The 25,622-nt window shown below is 39.7% G+C and overlaps 1 protein-coding gene across 3 annotated transcripts in view; it reads left to right on the top strand.

Annotated features, from left to right (window-relative positions):
• RABGAP1L (RAB GTPase activating protein 1 like) overlaps window positions 1-25,622 on the top strand; it is a 736,110-nt gene that overhangs the window by 528,763 nt on the left and 181,725 nt on the right. The window lies entirely within an intron of this gene.

Genomic DNA, 25,622 nt, shown 5'->3' with positions numbered 1-25,622 from the left:
TAAAAAGATGCAGGCTCACCCTTTTCCTAGTAAAATGTAGTTGTTAAAATTGCAGACACTGGACTCAGATAGATTTGGTTCTAATTTCAGCTCTAGTGTATGACCTTGGGCAAATTACTCATAGTGCTCAGACCCTGAGTTTTGAGATAATAATGAAAACTAATCCGTAGGATTGCTAAATAATAGGATCCATAAAATCCCTTAACATAATGGAAAGTTGTATTGCCTAATAAATGGTAGCTGTCATTATTGTGATTACTGTTATTTTCATGAAGTTACTCAGAATTTATTACTAGATTCCCCATAAGTCTTCCACATTTCCCCAAAGATCGTAACTTAAAGCTTCAGAGAACCTCTTGATATTTTAGGAGAGCTTTCCTGCTTAACTATTAAATACTTTTATGAAAGCAAAGGCATCACATTACATGGGCCTTATATAACTCAAGACATGGCTACTGCTCCTTATCTCTTATTCTGTTAAAATGTACATACAGTGTACTTCATATTTTTCATTTTGAGTTTAGATATGAACAATTCATTTGACAAAGTTACTTTAGGAGTTCTTGTTTGAATTTTGGCGCTGACCCCACATAGAATCAGTACACATAGGCTGTACCTAAGTATACTTAACTGATCTGACTACTCCTGCCTAGAAAAAGAATACCCCAAAACACATCTGACAGTGATTAATTTTTAGCTTCTAATCTGTCAGATAAAAGAATGTAAACTTGTTTATATAAAAATAATAAACTTAGGGATAGTTGAAGTGCTAATGAACCTAGCCTAACCAATTTTCAGTATAGCTGCAGAGGGATTTCTCTCTATTTCTTATGATGAGGGGAATCAGAAAGGTAAGTAACATTACTTGAGCACTTACTTAACATTACTTGAGCACTCAGTGCTAACACTTGAGCATTGAGTGTTAGCATAGATCATCTCATTAGCATATATTAAATATCCAGATGTTATTTGTAGAAAACCATAAACTGTATCAGAGAAAACCATTTAATAATTCTCTCCCTCAGCTGATAATTGATAGAACCAAGGCCCCAGATTGTTTGAAATCTTTTGACTTAGCAAAGGTATAGCTGAATTAATAACATTTTTAAACAACATAAACATAGGTCAATGTCTCTGTTGCTCAGTATGATTTGTAACATCTGTTTTCTGAATGGGAGCTATTTCCTTTTGGGTTAGAAACAGCCTGCTGCTGCTGCTGCTAAGTCGCTTCAGTCGTGTCCGACTCTGTGCGACTCCATAGACGGCAGCCCACGAGGCTCCTCTGTCCCTGGGATTCTCCAGGCAAGAACACTGGAGTGGGTTGCCATTTCCTTCTCCAGTGCATGAAAGTGAAAAGTGAAAGTGAAGTCGCTGAGTCTTGTCTGACTCTTATCGACCCCATGGACTGCAGCCCACCAGGCTCCTCTGTCCATGGGATTTTCCAGGCAAGAGTGCTGGAGTGGGGTGCCATTGCCTTCTCCGAGAAACAGTCTACCAGGTGGCTAGAAAGCTACTCAGCTAAAACAATGATTCCTTACAGTAGCATCATTAAATTATTTAGGCTGTTGGCAGAATCCATTAGGTAGGCTAGGTATATTCCTAAAAATCTAATTTAGTGATTATATGATACATTCAGTAGTCATAGCATAGTACATTATAATAGATGGGAGATGATCAGTGAGAATTAATCTGAGTGACTTCATATTGGCAGAGAAAACTTCTAATCAGAATAGATTCTTTGCTTTCTGACAAGGATTAAAAGTAAACGGCAGAACGTTTCCCTCCACCCTGACCACAAGCATAGAAACATTACAGAGCTAAAGCCCATTTATAACCCTACCTTAGAGGAAACCATAATAAAAATTTATTATAAAATCTTTCTCCCATGCTTTAGTCTATTGAATATGTAAGCATGTATCACCTACCTACATGCACTCATATACATATACATGTGTATATAAATAAATATGTTTTAATATGGGTTTGAGGGTTACAGATAAGATGATGGGGAGGTAGTAAGTACATCTTGAAGTACAATGTGAAAGGATGAACATATATTTATTTTCTTTTAAAAATTCTGTTAAACAAGACTTTTCATATAATATTATAAATATCCTTCTGTGTTATAATACACATGTAGTGGTTAAAAGCACAGGATCAGACTGGTTGAGTTTAAATCCCATCTTACACAATTTGTCCAGTCATCTTAGGTAAATTACAGTTTCCTCATCTTTAAAATGGGAATATTGGTAATACCTATTCCATAGGATTGTTGTGAAGGTTTAATGAGGTAATATATGATTGGTGCCTGTAACTTAGTAAGCACTACAGTCACCCAGGAGCTATTATTACACATAGAACTTCCTTAGACTTTTAAATGACTGCTTATTTTTCTATTGTATATATCATAATTTATTTAACCAATTTTATATTTAACTTTTATAGACATTAAAATTGTTTTTAGACTTCCCTGTTAAACAAAGCTGTAACAAACATCCTTAAATTCCATTTTTGCCTATGGTATCTTTAGGATAAATTCCTAAGAATGTAATTGTTGGTCAAACTGTAATCACATTTTAATTTTTGATCCATATTGCAAAACTGCTTTCTGTTAGCAACCATACTCTTGAAAAATCAGAATTTCTAGATTCGTACCTTTATAGATCCTTGAAGCAGGCAGAAAAACAAAGCAACTTAAAAAGTAATTATTATAATGATTTTCAAATTGCCAACATCCACTGGATCATGGAAAAAGCAAAAGAGTTCCAGAAAAACATCTATTTCTGCTTTATTGACTGTGCCAAAGCCTTTGACTGTGTGGATCACAATAAACTGTGGAAAATTCTTCAAGAGATGGAAATACCAGACCACCTGATCTGCCTCTTGAGAAATCTGTATGCAGGTCAGGCAGCAACAGTTAGAATTGAACATGGATATGAAACGAGTTGCCAGTCCAGGTTCGATGCACGATACTGGATGCTTGGGGCTGGTGCACTGGGACGACCCAGAGGGATGGAATGGGGAGGGAGGAGGGAGGAGGGTTCAGGATGGGGAACACATGTAAACCTGTGGCGGATTCATTTTGATATTTGGCAAATCTAATACAGTTATTTAAATTTTAAAAAAAAAATAAAATTAAAAAAAAAAAAAAAAAAAAAAAAAAAGAATTGAACATGGAACAACAGACTGGCTCCAAATAGGAAAAGGAGTCCATTAAGGTTGTATATTGTCACCCTGCTTATTTAACTTATATGCAGAGTACATCATGAGAAACGCTGGACTGGAAGAAACACAAACTGGAATCAAGATTGCCGGGAGAAATATCAATCACCTCAGATATACAGATGACACCACCCTTATGGCAGAAAGTGAAGAGGAACTCAAAAGCCTCTTGATGAGAGTGAAAGTGGAGAGTGAAAAAGTTGGCTTAAAGCTCAACATTCAGAAAACGAAGATCATGGCATCTGGTCCCATCACTTCATGGGAAATAGATGGGGAAACAGTGGAAAGTGTCAGACTTTATTTTGGGGGGCTCCAAAATCACTGCAGATGGTGATTGCAGCCATGAAATTAAAAGATGCTTACTCCTTGGAAGAAAAGTTATGACCAACCTAGATAGCATTTTCAAAAGCAGAGACATTACTTTGCCAACAAAGGTCCATCTAGTCAAGGCTATGGTTTTTCCTGTGGTCATGTATGGATGTGAGAGTTGGACTGTGAAGAAGGCTGAGCGCCGAAGAATTGATGCTTTTGAACTGTGTTGTTGGAGAAGACTCTTGAGAGTCCCTTGGACTGCAAGGAGATCCAACCAGTCCATTCTGAAGGAGATCAGCCCTGGGATTTCTTTGGAGGGACTGATGCTGAAGCTGAAACTCCAGTACTTTGGCCACCTCATGCGAAGAGCTGACTCATTGGAAAAGACTCTGATGCTGGGAGGGATTGGGGGCAGGAGGAGAAGGGGAAGACAGAGGATGAGATGGCTGGATGGCATCACTGACTCGATGGACATGAGTCTGAGTGAACTCCGGGAGTTGGTAATGGACAGGGAGGCCTGGCATGCTGGCATTCATGGGGTCGCAAAGAGTCGGACACGACTGAGCGACTGAACTGAACTGAACTGAAACAAATGAAATGCCTCAGTTTTGAAGACTCCAATGTTATGTACTTTCATTTGGAAATATCTGGAATGTTTTTAGGGAAGTCAGTTGAGTCTGGTTAAATTTTAGAAGACTGAGCCTTGTCTTGTAGGGGCTGTGTATATTATATAAAAGTTATTAAGTATACCTTTTATATTATTGGCTTTTCAATGGTCTTTACTATGGTATGTTTCCTTACCATGCTATTGTAGCTTTTTTGATCAAGTCATTAATGAAATCTAGTTGACATCTTTTCTATTTTTTATCTAACTTGATCTCTCGATAGTTCTCAAAACAGCATTAGCATAGTACTTGCTTTTCTTTCTAATCTTCTTCTGCCTCCTGAGAACAGATCCCATCTTCAACAGTTTATCCAGTGATCTTAGGTAACTTTTTGGCGTCCCTGGTGGCTCAGATGGCAAAGAATATGCATGCAATGCAGGAGACCCAGGTTCAATCCCTGGATTGGGAAGATCCCCTGGAGAAGGAAGTGGCAAACCACTCCAGTATTCTTGCCTGGAGAATTCCATGGACAGAGGAACCTGACAGGCTATACAGTCCATGGGGTCATGAAGAGTCAGACATAACTGAGCAACTAATAGTAACATTTTAGGTAACTTAATTTCCCCTATCTTTAAAATGGGGATATTAGTAACACGCATCACATAGGATTGTTGTTAGAGTCTAATGAGTTTATATATGATTGGTGCCTATAACTTAGTAAGTACTACAGTACATCTGTATGCTATTATTACACGTAGAAATTCTCCTCTCTCTACCCCTGTAAAGAATCCGCCTGCAATGCAGGAGACATGGAGACGTGGGTTCTAGCCCTGGGTTGGGAAGATCCCCTGACAGAGAAAATGGCAACCCACTCCAGTAAACTTGCCTGGAAAATTCCATGGACAGAGTAGCCTGGCAGGCTACGGCCCATGGGGTTGCAAAAAAGTTGGCCATGACTGAGTGACTAAACAACAATTGACTTACTGTCATTTTGTTAAATTTTTCGGGTCATTTTTGTAGCTCCTCTCTGTTCTGTTCTTTTCTTTCTCTTTTCCCTTGATTTTTTGGTGATTTTCTTTAGTATTAGATTTCTTTCTCATTTTCTTCTGTGTATTTATTAATAATATAAGTTTCTTCTTTGTGGTTACTATGAGGTTTGCATACAACATCCTATATATGTATAGTCTCCATACGTATTATATTTTTAATGACATATTTTATACCTTTTAGTTTACTATGTATATCTTAATTATTGTACTTTAATTTTATTTAATAATTTTTTCTCAGCCTTTGTATATGCTACCTAAGTGACTGATCCACTACCTTTAGTATTTATTTGCCTTTAGATTGATTTTTAATTTTATATGTTCTCATTATTAATTACCCCTTTTTAAGTTTAGAGAGGTCCCTTTAACATCTCTAATAAGGCCAATTCAGTGGTGATGAATTCCTTTAGCTTTTGCTTATCTGGAAAACTCGTAATATATCTCCTTAATTCTGAATAGTAACTTTGCCAGTAGAGAATTCTTGGTTGGCAGGTTGTTGGTGTGTGTGTGTGTTTGTTTTTTTCCCAGCATTTTTAATATGTTATGTCACTCCTTTATGGCATGTAAAGTTTCTGATGAAAAAATTCTACTGATGGCCTTATGGGGTTTTCCTTAAGTAATTAATGACTTTTCTCATGCTGATTTTTAGGAGTCTCTGTTTATCCTTAACTTTTACCATTTTGACCATAATGAGTCTCAGTGTGTTTCTCTTTGGATTCATCCTGTTTAGAACTCTCAGGGCTTCCTGGGTCTAGATGACTGTTTCCTTCCCCAGATTAGAGAAGGTTTCAGCCATTATTTCATCAAATAATCCTTCTGGCTTATTCTTTCTTCTCATGTGACTGTTATTCCACTTGATCTTGTACCAGAGGCCCCTAACATTTCCTCACGTCTTTTAATTCTTTGTTTATTTTGCTGCTCTGTGGGGTGTTTTCCATTGCTCTTTTAGCGTGGTGATTTGTGCTTACGTTTATTTATCTGTTCTGCTGTTGAACCCTTTTAGTGTGTTTTTCAGTTGACTGTAATTTCTGTTTGAGTCTTTCTTGTATTTTGTTTCTTTGTTGAATTCTCTCTATGTTCTTCCATTCTTCTCTCAAGATCAATGAGCATCTTTAAGATCATTATTTTGAACTCTTTATCAGGTAGCTTGCTTATCTCCATTTCATTAAGGTCTTTTTTTCTGGAGGTTTGCCACATTCTTTGGTCAGGAACACAGACCTCCGTCTCCTCACTTTGCCTGTCTCTCTGTGTTTGTCTGTATGTATAGGTAAAATGGCTGTCTCCCTCAGTCTTGAAAGAGTGGTGTTGGGAAGATGTTCCCTGTGGCCTAGAAACGCAGTCTCCTGTGGTCACTAGAGCCAGGCCTTCTGTGGGTATCTGTCATGAGGGCTGCATGCACCCACTGCTTATGAAAAGGCTGAGATGCTGTGAGGGGAGAATGATAAATTGATAAATGATAAAATGATAAATTTTTTCCAGTTTAGCTTGTGTGATTCTGATTTGGATATCAAACAGAATCTACGTGCTGAACTGAAACATCTCTTTCTTTAACCAAACTTCTCTCATGTCAGTAGCCTACTGCAGTAAGCCTGATTTTTGTATCATGGAATTGTCTTTCCAGAAATCTGTCTGGTATTTCATAGGAGAAATAATCTTTTGTATTTCATATTTTGGCCTCCTCCTAAACCTTCCAGGTTGCCCTGCTGTCAGTAGGCTGGGAGCTCTCTAATAAGCCATGCCCTGTGTGTCTCAACCTGCTTCCTTATCCAGTACCCTTCTACAGCTGAAGTTTTAACCTCTTCCTAGTACTCTTGCCTGGAAAATCCCATGGATGGAGGAGCCTAGTAGGCTGCAGTCCATGGGGTCACTAAGAGTTGGACATGACTGAGCGACTTCACTTTCACTTTTCACTTTCATGCATTGGAGAAGGAAATGGCAACCCACTCCAGTGTTCTTGCCTGGAGAATCCCAGGGACGGGGAAGCCTGGTGGGCTGCCGTCTATGGAGTCGCACAGAGTCGGACACGACTGAAGTGACTTAGCAGCAGCATACCATTGTAGGACATCCTTGTTTCCTCACCTGTAATAACCTGTCATTTTGTAATCTTCCACTTGTTATCTACCAACTCGTCTACCATTCCCTCTGGGAGTGGACCCAGTAAAACACATTGTATACTAATAACATTCGTTCATTTATGTGTTCATTCAGCAAATGATTTTTGAACACCTGCTGTGAGCCAGACACTGTGCTTAATGATATGGATACAACAGTGGACACACAGTCCCTTTCCTTAAGTGGTTTGAAGTAGTGTCTGACAGTCCTCTTAATGTATGGAAGCAAATCTCTTTTTCTTGCTTTTCCTTCTCCTCCTTCAAAGAAAAAAAAAAATCTTCCCACCAATTTTCACTAAGAGACTATCCCAATTTATTTTAGTTATATCAGAGTATTGTGAGTCCCTTCAGCAATAGATCACTGATTGAATCGACATGAACGTGGGTGAACTTCTAGAGATAGTGAGAGACAAGGAGGCCTGGTGTGCTATAGTCAATGGAGTTGCAAAGAGTCAGACACAACTTGGTGACTAAACAACAACAACAATAGAACTCAGTGATTATTAATCATTAGTGTACTTTGGAACCACCTAAATCCCAAGTAATTTGTTTAAATGGAACATTTCCAAATTCTTCCTCTCAGCCATACCCCTATCCTCTAGATCTGATGCAGGCAGTTCCAGAACCAGGGTGGTAAGAAGTACATGCGTGCTTAGTTGCTTCAGTCGTGTCTGACTCTGCGACCCCATGGACCATGGCCTGCCAGATATTGAGTTATTAATGTATAGAGCAAACTCTACATCAGAATCTCCTGTAACTAGTTAGCTTTAAACATTTTCTGATCCTGAGTTGTATAGAACAGTTTCATTTGAACATCAAGGGACCCTAAGCATCAGTATTTTTAAAAACTCCCCCAGACACCCCTCTGTGCTGCTAAGCATCAACTACATGGTGATCAAACATTCAAAATTAAATTATCTAAAAGTGATAGTGAGGGATGAAAGAAAACACATGAGGAAGGAAGAGGAAAAGAAAACACATGTGCAATTAAAGGAAACATTCACAGTCACACTTAGAAAATGAATGGTCCTTATTTTCATTGTTAGCAGTTGCTAATGTGTCCGTTCTGTCTCCATGCTCCTCCATCGCAATTCCCATCTGTAGGATTGTAGCATCTGCTCAGTGGGGCCATGAGAATTACTGGTAGGTTCCTGAGGAGTATATTATCAGTTCAGTTCAGTCGCTCAGTTGTGTCCGACTCTTTGCAACCCCATGAATCACAGCACACCAGGCCTCCCTGTCCATCACCAACACCCGGAGTTCACTCAAACTCATGTCCATCGAGTAGGTGATGCCATCCAGCCATCTCATCCTCTGTCGTCCCCTTTTCCTCCTGCCCCTAATCCCTCCCAGCATCAGAGTCTTTTCCAATGAGTCAGCTGTTCGCATGAGGTGGCCAAAGTACTGGAGTTTCAGCTTTAGCATCATTCCTTTCAAAGAACACCCAGGGCTGATCTCCTTTAGAATGGACTGGTTGGATCTTCTTGCAGTCCAAGTGACTGTCAAGAGTCTTCTCCAACACCACAGTTCAAAAGCATCAATTCTTCGGCACCCAGCTTTCTTTATAGTCCAACATTCACATCCATACATGACCACTGGAAAAACCATAGCCTTGACTAGATGGACCTTTGTTGGCAAAGTAATGTCTTTGCTTTTTAATACGCTGTCTAGGTTGGTCATAACTTTTCTTCCAAGGAGTAAGCATCTTTTAATTTCATGGCTGCAATCACTGTCTGCAGTGATTTTGGAGCCCCCCAAAATAAAGTCTGACACTTTCCACTGTTTCCCCATCTATTTCCCATGAAGTGATGGGACCAGATGCCATGATCTTAGTTTTCTGAATGTTGAGCTTTAAGCCAACTTTTTCACTCTCCTCTTTCACTCTCATCAAGAGGCTTTTTAGTTCCTCTTCACTTTCTGCCATAAGGGTGGTGTCGTCTGCATATTTGAGGTTATTGATATTTCTCCCGGCAATCTTGATTCCAGCTTGTGTTTCTTCCAGTCCAGCGTTTCTCATGATGTACTCTGCATGTAAGTTAAATAAGCAGGGTGACAGTATACAGCCTTGAAGGACTCCTTTTCCTATTTGGAACCAGTCTGTTGTTCCAAGTCCAGTTCTAACTGTTGCTTCCTGACCTGCATTAGGTTTCTCAAGAGGCAGGTCAGGTGGTCTGGTATTCCCATCTCTTGAAGAATTTTCCACAGTTTATTGTGATCCACATAGTCAAAGGCTTTGGCATAGCCAGTAAAGCAGAAATAGATGTTTTTCTGGAACTCTCTGGCTTTTTCGATGATCCAGTGGATGTTGGCAATTTGATCTCTGGTTCCTCTGCCTTTTCTAAAGCCAGCTTGAACATCAGGAAGTTCACGGTTCACGTATTGCTGAAGCCTGGCTTGGAGAATTTTGAGCATTACTTTACTAGCATGTGAGATGAGTGCAATTGTGTGGTAGTTTGAACATTCTTTGGCATTGCCTTTCTTTGGGATTGGAATGAAAACTGACCTTTTCCAGTCCTGAGGCCACTGCTGAGTTTTCCAAATTTGCTGGCATATTGAGTGCAGCACTTTCACGGCATCATCTTCCAGGATTTGAAATAGTTCAACTGGAGTTCCATCACCTCCACTAGCTTTGTTCACAGTGATGCTTTCTAAGGCCCTCTTGACTTCACATTCCGAGATGTCTGGCTCTAAGTGAGTGATCATACCATCGTGATTATCTTGGTCATGAAGATCTTTTTTGTACAGTTCTTCTGTGTATTCTTTCCACCTCTTCTTAATATCTTCTGCTTCTTTTAGGTCCATACCATTTCTGTCCTTTATCGAGCCCATCTTTGCATGAAATGTTCCCTTGGTATCTCTGATTTTCTTGAAGAGATCTCTAGTCTTTCCCATTCTGTTGTTTTCCTCTGTTTCTTTGCATTGATCGTTGAAGAAGGCTTTCTTATCTCTTCTCACTATTCTTTGGAACTCTGCATTCAGATGCTTATATCTTTCCTTTTCTCCTTTGCTTTTCGCTTCTCTTCTTTTCACAGCTATTTGTAAGGCCTCCCCAGACAGCCATTTTGCATTTTTTCATTTCTTTTCCATGGGGATGGTCTTGATCCCTGTCTCCTATACAATGTCACGAACCTCATTCCATAGTTCATCAGGCACTCTATCAGATCTAGTCCCTTAAATGTATTTCTCACTTCCACTGTGTAATCATAAGGGATTTGATTTAGATCATACCTGAATGGTCTAGTGGTTTTCCCTACTTTCTTCATTTTAAGTCTGAATTTGGCAATAAGGAGTTCATGACTGAGCCACAGTCAGCTCCTGGTCTTGTTTTTGCTGACTGTGTAGAGCTTCTCCATCTTTGGCTGCAAAGAATATAATCAATCTGATTTTGGTGTTGACCATCTGGTGATGTCCATGTGTAGAGTCTTCTCTTGTGTTTTTGGAGTATATTATAGGAGCTCCTTTTAAAGGGAGACAGAAGAAGTACCCGGGTTGAGGTGTGGATTGTGCTTCAGCTAATTCGTGTTGGATTATCAAGATTGTTGCTTGAACCATAAAACCTAATTTATAAAGCAAAGCTCATCTACTGTTAGTATCTTCAAATCAAGAAGAGAGTCTTAATAGCAAACCCCCAAAGTCTAAAATTTGGCCTTGTTCATGTATCTGGAGAAAACCATAATTTGAAAAAAAAAAAATACATGCACCCCAATGTTCATTTCATTTATTATACAAATAGCCAAATATATTATACAGATTTACAGAGGTCAAACATGGAAGCAACCTAAGTATTAATTGACAGATGAATGGATAAAGAAAATGTAGAATATATGTGTGTGTGTATACACACATACACATAATGGACTATTGCTCAGCCATAGAAAGAAAATAATACCACTTGTAGCAATATGGATGGACCTAGAGATATCATACTAAGTGAAGACAGACAGATTTGGCAAAACTAATACAGTTATGTAAAGTTTAAAAATAAAATAAAATTAAAAAAAAAAAGAAAAAAAAAGCATCAAAAAAAAAAAAAAAAAAAAAAAAAGAGCCTCTTGATGAAAGTGAAAGGGGATAGTGAAAGCTCAACATTCAGAAAACTAAGATCTTGGAATCCAGTCCTATCACTTCATGGCAAATAGATGGGGAAACAATGGAAACAGTGTGAGACTTTATTTTCTTGGGCTCCAAAATCACTCCAGATGGTGACTGCAGCCATGAAATTGAAAGACGCTTGCTCCTTGGAAGAAAAGCTATAACCAACCTAGGCAGCATATTCAAAAGCAGAGGCATTACTTTGCCAACAAAGGTCCGTCTAGTCACAGCTATGTTTTTCCAGTAGTCATGTATGGATGTGAGAGTTGGACTATAAAGAAAGCTGAGCACCAAAGAATTGATGCTTTTGAACTGTGGTGTTGGAGAAGACTCTTGAGAGTCCCTTGGACTGCAAGGAGATCCAACCAGTCCATCATAAAGAAAATCAGTCCTGAATATTCATTGGAAGGATTGATGCTAAAGCTGAAACTCCAATACTTTGGCCACCTGATGCGAAGAAGTGACTTATTTGAAAAGACTCTTATGCTCGGAAAGATTGAAAGCAGAAGGAGAAGGGGATGACAGAGGATAAGATGGTTGAATGGCATCACCAACTTGATGGACATGAGTTTGAGCAAGCTTTGAGAGTTGGCACTGGTCAGGAAAGCCTGGTGTGCTGCATTCTGTGGGGTCACAAAGAGTCGGACATGACTGAGTGACTGAACTGAACTGAATTGACATGTGAAATTAAAAAAAAAAGACTCACAGATGTAGAAAATAAACTTATGGTTACCAAAGGCGAAATGGGGGAGGCGCAGAGATAAATTAGGAGTTTGGGATTAAAATATGCACACTACTATATATAAAACTAGTATATATAAAATAGATAAACAACAGGGACCTACTGTGGATTATAGGGAACTATACTCAATATCTTGTAATAATATATAATGGAAGAGAATGTTAAAAAAGAATACATACATATATATATGCTTAAGTGAATCATCTTGCTATATACATGAAAACTAATACAACATTGTAAGTCAACTATATTTCAATAAAAATTTACAAAATAGAAGCACAAATTACCAATAAACTTTTTTTTTAAAGTAGGGAGTTCCCGAGAACTCTCTGATGTAACCCATAAATAAAGTAAAATAAAATAGGGCCTTGGTTATTTCAAAGTAAAAAGGTCAGTTTTTATTCAGCACTGTGCTGGCTGGTTAAGTATTCCTTTGACCTTTCAAAATGCAGTTCCCCTTTTCCTTTCTGTTGACGCCAGAAAGAAGGATCAATTCATATTCCAGAGGCTCTCTCCTTGCGGGACCATATTTGAATACCACACAGGGTTAGAAAACATGAAGTGAAGAGCAAAACAACTTGAAAATAGAAAATGGATTTTAGTTCTCTCTAGTCTTTGGGTTACCAACTTGGGTTAAAAAAAAAAAACAATTGTTTCTGAGGTTGAAGTTGGTGACCTAATGAAGGACTGAAATTAAGGCTGTAGTTTCTGCAGCGGCTATTTAGGTTACAAAACCAGAAGATAAAGACCTGAAAATATGAAGTAATAGGTTTGCAATGGTTTTTACACCTTTAGTTAATTAGTTTTGTAACTTTCATGAAGGAATGCCTGTTGCCCTGTAGGTGGCAGCAAAACACTGCTGTTTTTGAAATAGAAACTTAATAATAGAACTGAACTGACTTGCAATTCGGTGACATTGCTATTCCTTTGTATTGGTTTCCCCTTCCAACATAATTTGTTGTGTGAGTGTTTAGTTTGTTTTTAATTTTTTCTGTACTGTATTTCATTTTGCAGATAGATTGGTTTAGTATGCTATCCAGTGAATGCTAAAACTGCTAACAAACACAAATTTGGGCTTCTAACTAATACAAGATAATCAAGGAATTTTAAAGTTTTAGAGTCTTATAAATAGTACATTTAATGGATGAGGGATTTATATCAGAAAAAATATATCATCATCAGTCAGTTCAGTTCAGTTCAGTCACTCAGTCGTGGCCGACTCTTTGTGACCCTATGAATCGCAGCACACCAGGCCTCCCTGTCCATCACCAACTCCCAGAGTTCACTCAAACTCACGTCCATTGAGTCAGTGATGCCATCCAACCATCTCATCCTCTATCATCCGTTTCTCCTCCTGCCTCCAATCCCTCCCAGCATCAGGGTCTTTTCCAATGAGTCAGCTCTTTGCATGAGGTGGCCTAAGTATTGGAGTTTCAGCTTCAGCATCAGTCCTTCCAGTGAACACCCAGGACCGATCTCCTTTAGAATGGACTGGTTGGATCTCCTTGCAGTCCAAAGGACTCTCAAGAGTCTTCTCCAATACCACAGTTCAAAAGCATCAATTCTTCGGCCCTCAGCTTTCTTCGCAGTCCAACTCTCACATCCATACATGACCACTGGAAAAACCATAGCCTTGAGTAGATGGACCTTTGTTGGGAAAGTAATTTCTCTGCTTTTCAGTATGTTATCTAGGTTGGTCATAACTTTCCTTCTGAGGAGTAAGTGTCTTTTAATTTCATGGCTGCAATCACCATCTGCAGTGATTTTGGAGCCCCCCAAAATAAAGTCTGATGCTATTTCCACTGTTTCCCCATCTATCTGCCGTGAAGTGATGGGACCAGATGCCATGATCTTAGTTTTCTGAATGTTGAGCTTTAAGCCAACTTTTTCACTCTCCTCTTTCACTTTCATCAAGAGGCTTTTTAATTCCTCTTCACTTTCTGCCATAAGGGTGGTGTCATCTGCATACCTGAGGTTATTGATATTTCTCCTGGCAATCTTGATTCCAGCTTATGCTTCTTCCAGCCCAACGTTTCTCATGATGTACTCTGCAAGTAAGTTAAATAAGCAGGGTGACAATATACAGCCATGACGGACTCCTTTTCCTATTTGGAACCAGTCTGTTGTTCCATGTCCAGTTCTAACTTTTGCTTCCTGACCTGCATATAGATTTCTCAAGAGCCAGGTCAGGTGGTCTGGTATTCCCATCTCTTGAAGAATTTTCTAGTTTCTTGTGATCCACACAGTCAAAGGCTTTGACATAGTCAGTAAAGCAGAAATAAATGTGTTTCTGGAACTCTCTTGCTTTTTCAATGATCCAGCAGATGTTGGCAATTTGATCTCTGGTTCCTCTGCCTTTTCTAAAACCAGCTTGAACATCTGGGAGTTCACGGTTCACGTATTGCTGAAGCCTGGCTTGGAGAATTTTGAACATCACTTTACTAGCATGTGAGATGAGTGCAATTGTGCAGTAGTTTGCGCATTCTTTGGCATTGCCTTTCTTTGGGATTGGAATGAAAACTGACCTTTTCCAGTCTTGTGGCCACTGCTGAGTTTTCCAAATTTGCTGGCATATCGAGTGCAGCACTTTCACGGCATCATCTTTCAGGATTTGAAATAGCTCAACTGGAATTCCATGGAGAAATTCCATGACCTCCACTAGCTTTGTTCATAGTGATGCTTTCTAAGGCCCTCTTAACTTTACATTCCAGGATGTCTGGCTCTAGGTGAGTGATCACACAATCACTGATCATCATCGTGATTTTCTTGGTGAAGATCTTTTTTGTACAGTTCTTCTGTGTATTCTTGCCACCTCTTCTTTTATCTTCTGCTTCTGTTAGGTCCATACCATTTCTGTCCTTTATTGAGCCCATTTTTGCATGAAATGTTCCCTTGGTATCTCTAATTTTCTTGAAGACATCTCTAGTCTTTCCCATTCTGCTGTTTTCCTCTATTTCTTTGCACTGATCTCTGAGGAAGGCTTTCTTATCTCTTCTTGCTTTGGAACTCTGCATTCAGATGCTTATATCTTTCCTTTTCTCCTTTGCTTTCTGCTTCTCTTTTTTCACAGCTATTTGTAAGGCTTCCCAAGACAGCCATTTTGCTTTTTTGCATTTCTTTTCCATGGGGATGGTCTTGATCCCTGTCTCATGTACAGTGTAGTACTATGTATATATTGTGTAGCACAGCAAATTTCTCGAGGTGATTTCTCATTATTTCTCAGGAGACGGTCCACACTCCCAGGGAGGAAGGATGGTTGATTAAATGTGCTGCGTTCCCAGTTGTCAGTAATTAATATGACCTTGTTGTATCCTAGGAAATATGGGCTCACTTGACAGAAGTAAGAACAATAAAATTCAGTGTCCTTCTATGAGTACTTTTAGCACACTCAAGCCGTCTTTTCTTTTACTTAAAAAAAGGATCTCTCTCCATCTTCATCCTCTGCTGTGCTTCTGCCTTTAACGAACGTGTGCTCTGCCTTCATTCCAAAGCTAACTTGCCACTTGCAGTCTTGGTGCCAGGTTTCCTGTCTCCTTTTGGAGAAGCTGTGGTGCTTGGTTAGGTCACCTCTCCAACGGACATTCCGTGAGTGCCTACTGCTGACAGGTCCAGGGTCAGGTGGAGCATCCAGAGACGACAGTGTGTGTCCTCAGGGTGTCCTAAGTCTAATGAAGATGGCAGATGAATGGACTGGTATCATTCAGCATGCTTGTCCTGGGGCTTTAAAGGGGAGCTTCGGGAGCCTAAAGGCAGGGCTCCATGTTCGTTCCAGGGGAACCAGGAAAGATTTTCCAAAGATGACTGAATTTTGAGGCGAGCATTTAGGCAGCATGAGCAGCGTGTAAAAGAGGCATGAGGAGGAAGGGCTGAGGCAGGTTCTTTGCTCTGGTGCATTTGAGGGTGATGCATGGGATGAGGTCTGAAGGGCTTTGATTGCATTTGTGCTATCCATTTAATGTGGGTCTTAATCAAATCATCTAATCTTTCTAACACTTAATTTCCTTATTTACAGGTAAGGGTATAAGAAAATACTGTTTATAAGGCTCTAAATTTTGTCTTGCTGACTGCTAATCTTTGGTATATGTATATATATATGTGTGTGTATAAGTGAATGTGTCTTTACCCATATCTGTGTATATACATATACAACCGCTATATATGCTATACACAATCATCTCAGTCCTTTAGTGAATAGATAGGAATCATTACCACATTTGTTGTTTAACCCTTTGGCTGAAGTTGATGTTTGTCTCTCTTACAAAAAAGAGTTTTGAGAGCAATATAATAAAGTTAGATGCAAAATAATAATCAATTATAATTAGGAATGAATACCAACAAATTGTTTATAATCTTACTTAAAAGTCCCTTTTAGCAGCATCCTTGAATGTGAACAGTTCATTTGTACTAAACCAGTGAAGTGTCACTGTATGCATGTGTAAATGTGAGGGCGTATGTTTAGTGCATCAGTTCAGTCGCTCAGTCGTGTCTGACTCTTTGTGACCCCATGAACTGCAGCACACCAGGCCTCCCTGTCCATCACCAACTCCCAGAGCCTACCCAAACTCATGTCCATTGAGTCGGTGATGCCATCCAACCATCTCATCCTCTGTCGTCCCCTTCTCCTGCCCTCAATCTTTCCCAGCATCAGGGTCTTTTCAAATGAGTCAGGATACACCTCTGTATTTCCATTATTCTCACCAGGTGTTTCCAGACACCCAAGTAAAATGTTGGATCCATATTTTAACAAGTCTAATGACTGTCATCTGAAATTCTCTAATTGTACATTTATCATTTATGATGAACTCTTAAATTCACTTTAAAACTAAATAATAAAGTTAATTGTTACACACTTATCATTTGTAAAGCACTTAAAATATACTTGATGCTATACTTTTAAACTAATCTTTATGACCTTTAATTTTTTTTCTTTTTAAAAAAAAATTTCATTTATTTATTTTTGACTGTGCTGGGTCTTCGTTGCTGCACAGGCTTTTTCTAGTTTTGCCGAGTGGGAGCTACTCTGGTTGTAGTACATGGGCTTCTCATCGCAGTGGCCTCACTTATTGCAGAGCACAGGCTCTAGGGTGTGCAGACTTCAGTAGCTGTGGCACGTGGGCTCGGTAGTTGCAGTTCCCAGGCTCTAGAGCACAGGTTCAGTAGTTGTGGTACACGGGCTTACTTGCTCTGTGGCATGTGGGATCTTTTCAGACCAGGGATCAAACCTGTGTCTCCTGCGTTGGCAGGCAGATTCTTTATCACTGAGCCACCAGGGAAGCCCAATTTCTTTTCTTTTTTAAAAAATTCTAGTAAAATATACATAACATAAAGTTGGCCGCTTGTACTGTTTCTAAGCATGTAGTTCAGTGACGTTCATATATTCACACTATTGTGCAGTCGTCATTACTGTCCATTTCCAGAGCTTTCTCATCTTCCCAAGTTGTAACTCTGAGCCCATTAATTACTCCCTATTTCTCCCTGCCCCAATCAGCTAGCAGCCACCATTCTACTATTTCTCTACAAATGTGGCTACTTTAGGTATCCCATATAAGTAGAATTATACAGTATATGTCTTCTTGTAACTGGCTTATTTCACTTATCATAATGTATAACCTTTTATTTCAATAGTGATCTTACAAAGATTGTTGAGTCCATATCCTCATTTACAGATGCAGAAACAAAGGCTTTGAGAAATTGAATAACTTGGCTCAAGTTATTCCTTTAGGTGAATGACACACCAGCCTCAGAACTGGGCCTGTCTTAAACTATTGAATTAATTCTTAATCATTAAACTATAGATGTGTAGGTATTTTACACTTTACAGTTACCCTATGAAGAAGAGATTATCACTCCCATTTGATACTCAATCCCAGAGCTCCCACCCCAAATTCCATGCTTTTTCACATTGCATAGCAGGGGATTCTTATATTGTAGTAAAATCAACTTCCATTTCTCAAATCCATGTTGACATTGTACTATGAATGAAAAAGTTTTCTATCCGTATTGTTTGAAGACTAAGTAGGGGTGGAAGAGTTTTCCTCGACCCTCATAGAATCCATGCCTGGATCTGAATACTAAATTGACAAAGACAGATTACCAGAAGAAAGCTTACAAATGTATTTAATATGTTTTACATGACATAGGAGCCTTCAAAAGAAAGTGAAGACCTGAAGAACCAGGTAAACTTGAGTGTTTTCATGCTAGGTTTCATGAAAAGTGAACAGTTATGAAAAAGTATGATTAACTGAGAAAAATATTGTAAGACCTGTTTGTCTGAATTCTTTGCAGCATCTTTCTCTCTGGGAGATAAAGATGTTTTTCCTTCCAGGTGTAGAAGGGTACCTCTCACATGAGGGTGTTATGTTCTGCTTCAGAGGAACAAGATGGGGGAAGGTCTGGGGGAGGGTGGGAAAAGGCCACTTTCTCAGACTCCTTCAGCTTAAAGTATTCAGCATTCCAAGATGCCGTATTTTGGGGTAGTGTGTTTTGAACTCCCTCAACTGCATGTTTAAAGACAGTCATCCCAATTTTGAAACGTCACTGGTTGAATAGGACAGAAACAGAGCCAGGGAAACTAGGAGCAATTGTTATGTCAACAAATAATTGAATTTAGGCTAATGAAAACCAACTAGTTACCAAGAATGATCATGAGGGCTTCCTTGGTTGTTGAGTGGTTAAGAATCCACCTTCCAGTGTAAGGGATGTGGGTTCAATTCCTGGTCGGGGGCCTGAGATCCCACATGCTGTATCTAAGCCTACTAGCCGCAACTAGAGAGCTTGCCTGCCACAACAAAGACCCAGCACAGCCATATAAATAAATATTTTTTTAAAAAAAAGAAGAAGAATGGTCATGAAATTAAAATATTCTCTGCTGTTGACTGGCTAGAATAATATTTGATTCCTAAACTCAGCCTATCCATTTCTTCTTTCATGGCCATTAAGATGTATAGAGTCATCCCTGAATGCTGTTTAATGCCCTACTCAAACTCTGTTTCACTCTGACCAATCATTGTGTGTGGGCTGGTCATAGGGAGATACTATCAAGAGATTTTGTGAGAGGATGTCACTGCCCAATAAGTTTTTATCACCCTTTTTATCTGCAAGAGTTGTTGGCATTGCTTTTCAGCATGAAATAGACTAATTTTGTTCATTAACGTGCTGACAGGGTTGATGACTCACTGTGGAAATTGATAGATATTATCACAACAGGAGAATCAGTCAGAGGAGATTCAAGTGAAGCATACAAAAATTTGATACTTGGTTTATGCAGGTTGAGAAAAGGTTAAAATATACTCTCTTTACTAGAAATACACTCACCAAAAACTTCATAGTCTTGGTCTTTTTTCTCCTTTGCTGTTTTCCTTTGACTAAGGAAATCTGGGTTTGGCATAGCCAAATGAATTTATAACAAAATCATTTACTTGTGGCCTACGTAACTTTGATTAATTAGGTTGTAGGCTAAGCTGCTATTTAGAAAGCAGAAGAGCACATGAAAGAGAAACCATGAAAAATATGGTGGTTTAAATAAGATAGTTTATTTCTCTCACACATACATACCAGTCCAAAAAGAGAAAGACTGGCCCAGAAAGGCAGGCAACCCAGCTCTATAGATGACTCAGATAATGTTACAGCTCTACTGTCTCCTAGGATGTTGTTCTCATATACATGGATAAAACTAGATCAATGCCATATCCAAGTTCCAATTCAGAGAGAGGGGGAAATTTTAAGCAAATGAAGAAGAATTTTTATTTTAAGCAAATAGTGAGTAATTTGAATACATTACTTTTGCTCATGTTCCAATGACAAAATGTTTGTCCACGCCACACTGAGCTGCAAGGGAACAAAGAAATACAGTCTGTACCACAGCAGCCACATGTCCTGGTAAAGCAGTTATGTCTGTGGAAGAAGGGGGAAATGTTCTAGAGAACAGTTAACAAAGTCAATCAGAGTTTGCCTGCCCTTTGGCCATTCAGTGTCTGTGATCACCTTTTTTCCCACACGTAGACACTCCCTCCCTCCCTCCCAAGCAAGGCATTCAAAGGCCCCCATTCAGTTACTTTATCTGCTCAGAGTCAAGGGTCCCTGGGTGAGGCACAGTCCTGTCTGTCAGGTCTGGGATGGTTCCTCACAGTCCAGTGACAAGGTATCTTTTTCATCTCACATCCAGTGTGCAGACGTGATAGGGAAAAGTCTAAGTGCAACAAAAACTCTCATTTTGAAAAGGGAGGAATGGGAAACACACTGTAATCAGTGGTCCACAGAAACATCCAAGGTTCCCTCCTCCAGCAGTTAGAGAAGCCTTCCTGGTTAGCCCATCTGGCTGCCCACTGGTTCTCATCTCCAACAGCCATGCCATTATCCACTGTCCTCTGTGATGACATCTAAGTTAGTGTTCGAGAATACACCCTCCTTGGGGATTGTACAGTTTTCATAGGTGACCTTCTCGTGGAGATTTGGAAGCCTGAGAGTTGTTTTAGTGATCAAATAAATAAGCTGGTTTTATTTAGGCCAGCCTTTTGGAAATTAATCTCCTCAGTATTTTTGTAGGCTTTGGGATTTTTGCTTCCAGTCAGTTCATTATGAGTAAACTCATAAAAACCCAAATCTTTCTTTTAAACATAATTAAGTCTTGTAGTATTTGTTTGTTTGTTTTTAGTGGTCCATCCTCATCTTACCCCATTTTATTAATGGTTTCAGGGAGGCCAGCTCTAAAACCACAAGTTTGGGTGGGAAGGCAACATCCTTCATTTGATCTTTGCCTCTTGACTGTCTCCATATTTTGGCTGAGAAGTCTTAATGAGAGATACTTATGAAAAAATATAGACCCTGTGTATCCTTCTATTGGGGGGACAGGCTAGAGTTTCCAACTCTGAGGCGTCAGATCACTGTACTCGGTCAGTTCAGTGTATAGACCCCTTTCCATCCACTTTCTCTAGAGTGACAGGTGGCACTTCTCCAGTGAAGACAAAATGTCTCCAGACAGTACCAGTGTCCCCTGGGGAGCAAGATCACCCATGGTTGTGAAATGTTGCTTTATAACATCTTAGAATCACCTTTATGTATATGGCCAAAGCAGAATTTGATCCATAGTGAAGAGAAAAACCAACTGATCAAGATGTGCCCAGGTGTTATAATTAGCAGTGACATTAACATGGTAATTATGACTTTATTTCGTATGTTCAAAAAGTTAAGCAAAGAAATTGAAGATATTAAAAAATAGACCCAAATTGAATATCAGGAGATAAAAATGACCATGTTTAATAGAATTATGAAATAGTAAATGAGATTAATGGTAGATGTGATATTATAGAAGAAAAGATTAATGAACTTAAAGACATAACAGGTCAGGAGCCGGAAGTCCGTCCTGGATGGCTTCGGGGGCGGCCTCTGCGTGGAGCTGATCGCAGGGGCCGCTGGCCTTCCCGCGCCCGCTGGTTCCCTCATGGTGCGGGCCGCGGCCGCCAGTCTGCGCTCGGATCAGCGGCGCTGAGGCGCCGGGGCAGCACGCGACATGTCGTCGGGCCTCCGCGCTGCCGTCTTCCCGCGTTGGAAGCGCCACATCTCGGAGGAGCTGACGCGCCGGACCGGCTGCAGAGGCAGGCGTTCGAGGAGATCATCCTGCAGTATAACAAGTTGCTGGAAAAGTCAGATCTTTATTCAGTGCTGGCCCATAAGCTACAAGCCGAAAAGCATGACGTACCAAACAGGCATGAGATAAGCTCCAGCTTTCCTGAATCACCCACCCACAGTCTGATCACCTACTTCTGGTTCTGAGGTAGTCTGCACACACCTGCAGACTCTCCCGAACTCCGTCGACTCTCAAGGTGGCCTGAACTCAGTCCATGGCTTCAGATGCATTTGTTTGCTGACAGCGTCTCTGTGTCAGCCTCCAGCTTGGACCTCTTTACTTGAAGTCAGGCTCTAATAAATGTGCCGTTTCCACTCGGTGTGCCCTCAAAAAAATAAAATAAAATAAAATAAAGACATAACAGTTGAAACTATGCAAAATTTAAAGTGAAGATGGGATTTTAAAAAGAAAGGAATAATGAATTGTTAGACACTGTAAACGCCTCCTAGGTGTGTAATTGGGGTCCCTAAAGAAGAAACAAGGGAAAAGGGGCAGAAAAACATTTGAAAAAATGATGCCTGATGTTTTCCCAAATTTGATGGAAGCTATAAAATCTACACATTCAAGTTCAGTTAAATTCCAAGCAAAAGGAACATGAAGAAAAATGCACCAAGGCATGCCATAGTCAAATTGCTCAAAACCAGTGATAAAGAGAAAATCTTTAAATTGCCAAAGAAAAAAGACATAATATCTACAAAAGAACAAAGATCAGTATTTAGCAGATTTCTCTTTAGAAACAGTGCTAGCAGTAAGACAGTAGAAGAGTTTAAACAAGAAAGGGAAACTTATTTTTAAAGAAACTGAGGCAAAATACTTCTACAGATACACAAAACCTGAATGAATTAATCACTAGCAAATACGAATTGCTGAAAATGTTAAAGGAAGTCCTTTGGCTGAGATGTGAATATATAAAACCTTTTCCTGATTAATTATCTCTAAAATATAATTCACTGTTTAAACAAAAGGAATAACTCTGTATTGTGCAGTAATTGAGATGAAGCAGATGCTCACAGACACAGTTCAGAGCTATGGTGACTTGATGTGGAGTCCAGTTCCCAGATAAGGAGCTTTGGCGATGCCACTCTCTCTCCTTGGGGTATGTGTTGCCTCCATAACTGCTCAGCTTGCTGCAAAACAAATGCTTAATGTTGATTTTGCTTTTTGACTTTTTTTTTTGTATAAATGAAAGTCCTCTTTGGATTTCTTTAGTTAGTGAAAACAGATGCTAATGTGAGTCTTTCATAAAAGTGAAGTGCTATAAGTGAACTTTCAGAAAGCACGGGGTACCTGAAATAGAATAAAAGCCAGGAGGGAAGAAATGGTAGTATGACCATTGTACAGCATGTATACTGTATGTGAAGTGTATAATATCATAAGTTAAAGAAATCCTAAGTGAAGTGAAGTGAAAGTTGCTCAGTCATGTCCAACTCTTTGTGACCCCATTGGATAGTCCATGGAATTTTCTAGGCCAGAATTACCCCCTGGAGTGGGTAACTGTTCCCTTCTCCAGAGGATCTTCCCAACCCAGGGATCAAACCCATGTCTTGCGCATTACGGGTAGAGTCTTTACCAGCTGAGCCACAAGGGAAACCCTACTAAAATAACAAAACAAAGAATTACAACTAGTAAACCAACAAAAGAAATAAGATAGAACCAAAAAAAATTAATCTAAGAGAAACAGGAAGGACTTCCTTGGTGGTCCAGTGGTTAAGAATCTGCCTTCCAGTGCAAGGGACTCAGGTTCGATCCCTGGTCGGGGAACTAAGATCCCACGCGCTCTGAGGCAACCAAGTCCGGACACCACAACTACTGGGCCCTTGCACTCTGTAGTCCACATGCTGCAGCGAAGGCCCAGTGCAGACAAAATAAATAAAAAAGCAGGAAAATAAGAGGGGGAAAGAGTAGATCAAACAAACAGAAAACGCATGTCAAGATGATAAATGTTTATGCACCTAATAAAGACTTCTCAGCAGACTGACCAGGGAAAAGAACTAGAGAAGACAAAATTACCAAGAACAGAAATGAGAAAGATGATGTCACTGCAGATTTTACAAACATTAAAAAGGATAGTAAAAGATTATGAACTACTTTACGATAGTAAATTTGACAGCTTGATGAAATGGACAAATTCCTCAAAAAGTACAAACCGCCAAAGCTCCTTGACGAAGAAAGCGATCACCTGAATAGCCCTATATCTATTAAGGAGTGCTCTTTACATAATACGTTTAATTTTGAAACTTGAAATTTTTAATAACTGTAGAAATTGAAGCATGTACACATGGGTACTAGATTCCAACACGGGCTTCCCTGGTGGCTTAGTGGTAAAGAAACTGCCTGCCAGTGCAGGAAATACAGGGGATGCAAGTTCGATCCCCGGAGGAGGGAATGCCAACCCACTCTGGTATTCTTACCTGGAAAATTCCATGGACAGAGAAGCCTCTCAGGCTATAGTCCATGGGTTGCAAAGAGTCAGACACAACTGAGTGCACGTGCATGCAATTTTGTGTCTTAAGATGGAGAAGCTGCTCAGAAAAGCCGCTGGCTGAATATATGATCAGAAGATTTCATTGTTTACTTCCCACTTAGTCATAACTCTCTAGTTAGACTGATCGGGAGAAAAAAGGCATTCTGCAGAGATGGTACCATTGATTCTTCCCCAGTTTTCTACTCTTCAGGACCCTTACTTCTCCTTTGGTGGGTTCCTCTTTTTTCTCAGCTTTTAGCAATAGATTTGTCTTTGGGCCTTCTGAATTTTTGAATTGCGTAAATTCAGTTTCCAAAGAAGATAATTCCTAAATTTTGTCCTAGCTCAAGTTCCAGTTTTAAATCTTGAGCCACCTTGTATAATGTTTTCAGAGTCCCTTGACATTTCTTTTTCATTATTATCTTTATCATTATTGTGTAAAGTTTATTTTTGATTGGAGGATAATTGCTTTACAATATTGTGTTGGTTTCTGCCATACATCATCATGAGTCATTCATAGGTATACATAAGTCCCTTCTCTGTTAAACCTCCCTCCCACCCCATCTGACCCCTGTCCTGGTCATTATTCATGTGTGGGTAAGGCAGCTATGTACACACAATCTCAGGGGGCACTATTTACATAGATAATGACCTGCACATCTGTCATGTCCCTGATTGTTATACTTTCATTGAAAGTCTTTGAGCTAAACTCTAGCACTGTATCCTGAAACCATCTTTATTTCACATATCATGTCCCTTTGCTCTGTGTATAAACAGAGCCTTCCTAGCCCCTATGTTCTAGCTTAAGTCCTACCCCCTTTAAAGAATGGTTCCTGACTCTTTCTGTATGAAATGAGCATCTATGCTATGCTAAGTCGTTTCAGTCGTGTCCGACTCTGTGCGACCCCATAGACGGCAGCCCACCAGGCTCCCCCGTCCCTGGGATTCTCCAGGCAAGAACACTGGAGTGGGTTGCCATTTCCTTCTCCAATGCATGAAAGTGAAAAGAGAAAGTGAAGTTGCTCAGTCGTGTCTGACTCTTAGCGACCCCATGGACTGCAGCCTACCAGGCTCCTCCATCCATGGGATTTTCCAGGCAAGAGTACTGGAGTGGGGTGCCATTGCCTTCTCCGGAAATGAGCATCTACTGCAATTATAAAATGCATCATTCACTCTTTTGTTTTATTTAGCTATTTCATATGTAGTTGTTCTGCATTCTCCAGTTAGACTGTTTATTTCTTAGAGATAGTCTGAAGCTTACTTTTTATCCTCCAGAGCGGTACCTGAGTTGCTGCATGTTCAGTAAGCATTCTCATTCCAGGATTGATGCACAGAGCAGCAAAGGGCCACAGGATTTACCTCATCCTTTTTGCAGTTGTTGTATTTAAGTAGATTGCACCTCG

Source organism: Bubalus bubalis, chromosome 5 (genome assembly GCF_019923935.1).
Source record: "Bubalus bubalis isolate 160015118507 breed Murrah chromosome 5, NDDB_SH_1, whole genome shotgun sequence".
Lineage (NCBI taxonomy): Eukaryota > Metazoa > Chordata > Mammalia > Artiodactyla > Bovidae > Bubalus > Bubalus bubalis.
This window is presented reverse-complemented; position numbering and strand designations above follow the sequence as displayed.